We start from the raw sequence: 7,500 nt of genomic DNA on the forward strand, positions 1-7,500 counted from the left end.
AAAAAGAAAGAAGAAAAAAAAAAAGAAAAAACAGATAAGAAAAGAAAGAAAGAAAGGATTAATCAATTTTTCGTATATAAGATAATAATTCATTTTATTATACGTACGAATGATATAGTATAACCCACGAGATTATACGTTTTGAAAGTTTCGATACACATACACACATACACATGAATATATGTATATCATTTTATATAAGTTATAAATTAATATATTAATATTAAATAATAATATAAGATATTAATAATATTGAATAATATTAATATATTAATATAATTTCCTTCCTCTCCAATAGACATTCCCATACCCGTATATAGGTGTTTTGACGGAATAGAATGAAATATCATGAAACGAAAAAAGAAAAAGAAAAAAAAAAAAAAAAAAGAAAAAGAAAATCATTAAAACCGGAAGATACATTGTCGCGCAAAGAAAACTATGATTAGCCATAGCCAGAACATATTTATGATGCAGTATGGCCCTGAGCCAAGTTAATGCGCCAAAGTTACGTCAAGCTATGGAGGAGGATAGAAACGTGGTGTACTTCTCTTTGCCTGTGGTTTTAGGAACTCACTTTATTACTATTCCCTCAGTAATAGTCATATCTTTCTCTCTCTCTCTTTCTCTCTCTTTCTCTCTCTCTCTCTCTCTCTCTCTCTCTCTCTTGCTCTCTCTCTCTCTCTCTCTCTCTCTCGTGGTTACTCTCGTATAGGACACGTTCAATGTTCAACGTGTTTTATCTTATTCAGTCTCTCTCTCTCTCTCTCTCTCTCTCTCTCTCTCTCTCTCTCTCTCTCTCTCTCTCCTCTGTGTGTGTGTGTGTGTTGGAACATCTATATAATACATTTAGTAGTAGGTTGCAAAACGAGATTTTCGAAAATGTTTTTGGTCGTGTCCAAAGAGAACTTTAATAAATATTACATCGTTCATCAATTATTTAAAAGAATAGAAATATTCATCGTTACCAATGATCGTTTGAAAACATTTTCTTTTTTTTTTTTCTTTTTTTTTTCTTTTTATTTTTTTTTTTTTCTTATTTGTTGTCTTTTTGTTCCGTTTTCACGGTTTTCTGAAAAAGTCATTTAATTAAGGTAAATAAATTGAAGAAATGATTGAACGAGTTTAGAATCATAGAATCGACCTTGGCCTAGTTACTTTCTAGTGGTCAGTAACGTCGATAACGTTTGAAAGACGCGTGCGTACTAAAAATATCGTGTACTCGATAATACGCGTTATCATTTTAGCCCAGATATAACCTGAGAACAAATATAACATCTAAATAACGTGTCATCGAGCCGCTCAACTTAAATTTAACGGCTCGATTGTTAATCAATGAGCTTTAAGAAATTTCTTCGTTTACATCATATACTTAATTTACTTAACACGGGCATTAATATAGATAATGTATATATTTATCACGTAAATATATGTATCTTTTATTAAACCCTCTATAACGTCACATAAACTTTAAATTTATATATGTATGGGTATATTATTTGTGTTTTTTTTTTCTTCAATAAATTAATATTTGCTAAATATAGGATGGGTCAAAAGTCCTTAGGTGACATTCAAAGTCGATTACTCTTTTCCAAGAATTTCTTTTTAATAGGATAATTGAATTTTTTCAAACACAACGGCGAAACTACCAAGCTAGAAAACTTTTGGATGAGTTACCACTCCCTGTAATTAAGTCTCGTATTGGATAATTTTGTTGGCTAGATATTTAACAAAAAAAAAAAAAAAAAAAAAAAAAAAAAATACTATTACAATTTGCACTTTCAAATATTTACACCACGATTGATAAACCAACGAAAGTTTAATAATCTTGATTTAATTCAATTTAATTTCAGTTCGATTTAACGTCAGCTATAATATAGCGTTAACAATTTTCGATATTTTTCTCTTTTTCTTTTTCTTTCGCTTCGATTTCATAAAAAAAAAAAAAAAAAAAAAAAAAAAAAAAAAAAAAAAAAAAAAAAGAAAAAAAAAAGAATCGAGTATAAAAAAAGAAAAAGTAGATTCAAGATCGACTCCACCGATTGATCAAATCTTTAATTACAAGGTACGATCTTAAGGTCGTTTTGAGGTAAACTTTTTTTTTCCTTTCCTTTTTTGGTAACCTACTTTTTTTTTTTTTTTAATGACGATACTTAGTACGCGCAGGAAAAAAAAGGAGAGAGAGAGAGAGAGAGAGAGAGATAAAGAAAAGGAAATAAAACGAGAGAAGTAACATTCGTCCAAAATATTTCGTCATTACGCGAAAGAAAGGAAGGAAAGAGAAAAAAAAAAAAAGGAAGAAAGGAAAGAAAGAAAACTTCGGGATTATAGAAAATATCGTAGAGAATGAAAAAAAGATAGACAGAGAGAGAGGAAGGGAGGAAGGGAAGAAGAGAGAGATAAGATCGTTGATATAATACTCGTTGCATCGTGCGCTAAAAATAATGTCCGGTATAAACCGTGGCGTCGATTGTCTCGCATGCGGTGGGTCTGCTTCTTTTGATAGGAGAAAAAGGAGGAGGAGTAAGAGAGAGGACGAGGACGAGGACGACTACGACGACGAGTAGGAGGAGGAGGAGGAGGAAGAGAAGGAAGAGTAATTTACGAAGAGAAAAAGGACGGTAGCAGCTTCTTCATCTGTTTCATCTTTTTTTTTTTTCAACCCTTCTTGTTTTCTTTTCGTCCTACCCCCACTCCAACTCTCACTCCTACAACCTCCCTCTCTCCCTCCCTCTCCAATTTCTCTCATCTCTTTCCCTTTCTCTCTTTTTTCCTTTTTTTTTTTTTCTTTTATTTTCTTTTTCTCTATCGAATCCCCGCAGAAATCCAGGGGGGCCCCAGCTGAGAATAGCTCGTGCTCGACATAGGTCCCCTTCCCCTCCTCCTACTCCTTCTCCTCCTCTCCCATTCCTTCAGTTTAGGATTTTACCCTCTCTTTTTCAGTCCTACCTAGAGAACATCTGGATATCTTTCTCTAACACGCTACGATAGAGAAATTCTCGTCTCTCTCTCTCTCTCTCCCTCTCTCTCTCTCTCTCCCTCTCTCTCTCTCTTCTACTTTACAGTTCTCGTTTCTCGGTACTCTATTTGTTTCTCGTTTCTTCTGGCGAGACAGACGACTTGGCGCGCGTGCCATTTTACGTCCTACTACCGACCTATTCATTCTTTCACTCAGTAGGCACTCACTCACTCACTCACTCACTCACTCACTCACTCACTCACTCACTCTTATCGTTATCTTCTTCCTACTCTATTCCTTCGTTTTTCTTCCTTTCAATGAGAACTGATAATAATCCTCGTTCATTTTCTATATCGTTGGGAATAAAATTGTTAACAAGATAAAAAATATAAAAGGCAAAATAAAACGAAACGAACGAAACAATGACAGCGTCAAAAAAGAAAAAGAATAATATGATGATAATGATGATGATGATGATGATGATAATAATGAAAGAAATTAAATTTAATTGAAAAAAAAAAAAGAAAGAAAGAAAAAACCTAGGTCATTAGAAAATAATCGACGAATGTCTATCGTAAAAAAGAGAATAAGAAAATGTATTGTCTATTAAATTCTAATTAAAAAAAAAAAAAAAAAAAAATAAGAAAAAAAAAAGAAAAAGAAAAGAGAGAGAAAGAAGAAAGAGAAAGAGAGAGAAAAAAAAATGAACAAAGAAGAAAAACGATAAAGAAAAAGTAACCAAAGAAGGGGATATATGAGAGTTTTGTATGTCGAGCGATACTCGACAATTTGTCCGATCAGCTGATCGACGTTAGAGCGATGTAATTGTGCACATCATAAGTAGTAGGAGTAGTGGGGATACGACAAGAGCGCCAACAATTCTCATCGTGGCGAATAGTCGAAGCTATTCTCAGTCACCTCCTACGCTTAGGGAATCCAACGAACGAGACCAACAGTCCGGTTCCGATGTTCCCGCGCGACGGTGGACGATCGAGAGTGCTCCTCTCGATCCGCCTACTGCAAGAATCCATCCTCTCTACTACTACCAATACTACTATTATTACTACTACTACTATTACTACTACTACTACTACTACTACTACCAATCATTTCCTCCTACTCTTCTTCTACTTCTACCTTTACGTCCACCACTCTACCTCTACCTTTTTATTCTCCTCCTCCTCCTCCTCCTCCTCCACTTCTACGTCCACCTCCACCTCCTCCCCCTCCCCCTCCAATCCCCCTCTTTCTTCGTCGTCGTTTGTCGTTCTTCTTCTGTAACGTCGTCGATTCGAACTCGTCGTTGAACGCGACTCCGCGTCTTGTTGTCACGAGCTCGCGAACGGGAAGTTGTATATTCGTTTGTGTTTCTCTTGTTTCGAGTGATCAAAAATAAATATATAGATATATGTATGTATATGATATATATATATATATATATATATATATATATATATATATATATATATATATATATATATATAAAATAATAAATATGAATGTTATATTTATAAATAGGTAATATGTATTACGTCGTTTAAAACGTCGGTGTAAGCTGAAAGTGGGGAATATCGGTAATACGAGTATTCTTTTTTCTTTTTTTTTCTTTTTTTTTTCTTAATGGCTGCGATTTTTTTCTATTTTTTTTCGTTCGTCGTCATTTCTTTTCTTTTTTTCTCTTCGTAAATATATACATATATATATTAGTGGATAATATGTTATATTTATTAAAAACATCGCAGCAGAGTTGATAAATGAGAATGATCGTTAATTCGATTTGTTTTTGCATTTATTTATAAATATTAATTTATAAATATTGTCGATAATATAAATTATTTTGATCGAAACGTCTATGGTGATGTTTCGTGTTTACTAAAAATGAAGATCGATAATACGATTTGATTTGATAATATCTTTTTTCTTTTTTCTTTTCTTTTTTTTTTTTTCTTTCACATTTTTTATTTCATTTCATTTCGTTTCGTTTTGATTGACATTATCAAAAAGTTATCGTTCTTTTCTTTCTCTTATTTATTTACTTATTTGTTTATTTGTTTATTTATTTATTTATTTTTAATGAAGACGTCAATAGGTATATATATATACATATTTGTTAATTCGTAGAAAAATATTGTCTATCGCATCTACGTGCATTCGTGTTTTCGTGAGCTGACACAGTTTTATATTTATTTCTTATCTTAGCTTAAAAAAAGAAAAAAAAAAAAAGAAAAAAAAAGTAAAGGAAAAAAATAAAGGAAAAAAAAAAAAAAAACTTGCTTGTCAACGATTAACCGCCAACTAACGTCAAAAGTGACAAAATTGCTAACGTTACCATTTGTCTATCCAATAAAATCAGAGTTATAGTCGATTTAAAAGAAAATAAATATGATTGCTCTCTTATACGTAATTTATGTTTATATAAAAAATTTAATCGAGAGAAAGTGAGAGAGAGAGAGAGAGAGAGAGAGAGAGAGAGAGAGAGAGAGAGAGAGAGAGAGAGAGAGAGAGAAATTAATTGGCGTTAGAAAAGTCTATATACGAAATTTAGAATCATAGAATCCTCGATCTTAGCTATTTATCGTAAAATTTAAGACTAAGTTAAAATTGAAGTGTGCTATAAATAAGTTAGATAAAAGTAGATTAAAAGTTAAATAGATTAGATTTTTTTTTTTCGTGGATGGTGGTATCCTGTTCGATGCTTGAGTATATATATATATATATATATATATATATACATATGTGTGTGTGTTATGTGTGTTATCATTCCTCATTGAGAAGAAATTAATGAATTAGATCGGTTGTGAACGACGAATGGTTAATTTTATCATTTGTGAAAAGTATTTTTATATCCATTATTATTAGAAATTTTTTTTCTCTCTCTCTCTCTCTCTCTTTCTCTCTTTTTCATTCTCATTCTTTCATTTTTTCTCATTTTCCTTATAAACATTTGTACATAATCGAACGTGTATATTATACATACACACATTGTTTATACCTATTCATTTAGTTATGTATATGTTTATCTCATTCTCACATATAGCTACAAAACAGTGGAAGAGTTCGATAACTTTTGAGATTCTCGCCAAGGATGATCTTTCACCTTGACGTCTTGATCTATCTCGAAGGAAGATCTTTTCTTTCTCGAGGATAGCGTTTATCGCGTGCGTGTATATTCACGTTCCCACGAAGAGTCGAATCTTCTGTTCATACGCTTTCCTCCCCCTCCTCCTCGTCCTCCTCCTACGCCCCTCCTTCTCTCTCTCTCTCTCTCTCTCTCTCTCTCTCTCTCTCTCTCCTTCTTTCTCTTTATTTTTTACAAATTAAATGTAATTTTCTATCTATGAATTTTCATCTTTTTTAGGATACGAGGATGAGAAAATCTCTTTCTCTCTCTCTCTCTCTTCTTCTTCTTCTTCTCTGTTTTTTACAAATTAAATGTAATTTTCGATTTATGAATTTTCATCTTCTTTAGTATACGAGGATGAGAATCTCTCTCTCTCTCTCTCTCTCTCTCTCTCTCTCTTTCTTCTTCTTATTCTTTATTTTTTACAAATTAAATGTAATCTTCGATCTATGAATTTTCATCTTTTTTAGAATACGAAGGTGAGAAAATCTCTCTCTCTCTCTCTCTCTCTTTCTCTCTCTTCAAAAAAAGAAAAGTTTCTCTCATCTTTGTCTATTCTCTTTTCTTCTTATTCTTCTTATTCTCTCTCTGTTTCTCTCTCTGTTTCTCCCTCTGTTTCTCTACCATCTCTATCCGTAAACGCGTCCGTTTCTCTCCTTTGTAATATACCCGAAGCTCGTCCTCGTCGTCCTCGTCGTCTTCGTCGTCTTCTTCGTCGTCGCACGAAAGTGAAAACCAGTTATATACCCTGTCGTGTTCTCTTGCGCGACTCCTTCGTTTCTTTTCCGTATTTGGCCGAGCATTGAGCTTCTACAATTCTCAAAAGAAGTTATGCTCTTAGGTAGTGTATAGGTAAAAACAATTTTTCCTCAACGTTTACAGACAGGGTAGAAGTATATATATATATATATATATAGGTGCTTCACCTTCTTTTTCTTTTTTCTTTCTCTTTCTCTCTCTCTCTCTTTTCTTTTCTTTTTTTTTTGTTCGTCGCTCGATTTCTGTCAATCGATTTATCCGTGACGAACGCGTGTCCTAATATCGATTCTTTCGATATCCACGAATTATCCTCGTCGAAATATTGTAAAAAATTTCGAAAAAATATTGAAAATGTATTAATCATTCGTATATCGGTATATATGGTATAATTATTATGTTTGTAATTAGCTCATTGTAATAGAATTTTTCTTGGTTCGTTAGAGAAAGAAAAAGAAAAAAAATTGAGATCGAAAAAAAAATAAAAGTCGGATTATATAAAATATGAAAATATTATATCGTATTACTTATGTCAATAATATAATTACATGAATTACTAAATGAGTATAATATGTTATTGCATATACCGATGGTAAAAGTAATATATATATATATATATATATATATATAATCTTTTAATATCGATATGTGACCAAAAGTTACATGA

General features: G+C 32.2%; 1 protein-coding gene across 17 annotated transcripts in view; it reads left to right on the plus strand.

Annotated features, from left to right (window-relative positions):
• The window catches only part of LOC124426903 (ras GTPase-activating protein raskol), a 187,982-nt gene that overhangs the window by 102,940 nt on the left and 77,542 nt on the right, over positions 1 to 7,500 (plus strand). Inside the window, exon 1 of one of the 17 annotated variants that reach the window (XM_046969144.1) lies at positions 3,660 to 4,366. The exons of 15 other annotated variants lie outside the window; for them this stretch is intronic. The gene's annotated coding sequence lies outside the window, so the exon portion shown is untranslated. Of the gene's footprint in view, positions 1 to 3,659; positions 4,367 to 4,474; positions 4,531 to 7,500 lie in introns of those variants that run through there. One more of the 17 variants, XM_046969147.1, reaches the window with a different exon arrangement.

The sequence above is a fragment of the Vespa crabro genome, chromosome 9, assembly GCF_910589235.1.
Source record: "Vespa crabro chromosome 9, iyVesCrab1.2, whole genome shotgun sequence".
Lineage (NCBI taxonomy): Eukaryota > Metazoa > Arthropoda > Insecta > Hymenoptera > Vespidae > Vespa > Vespa crabro.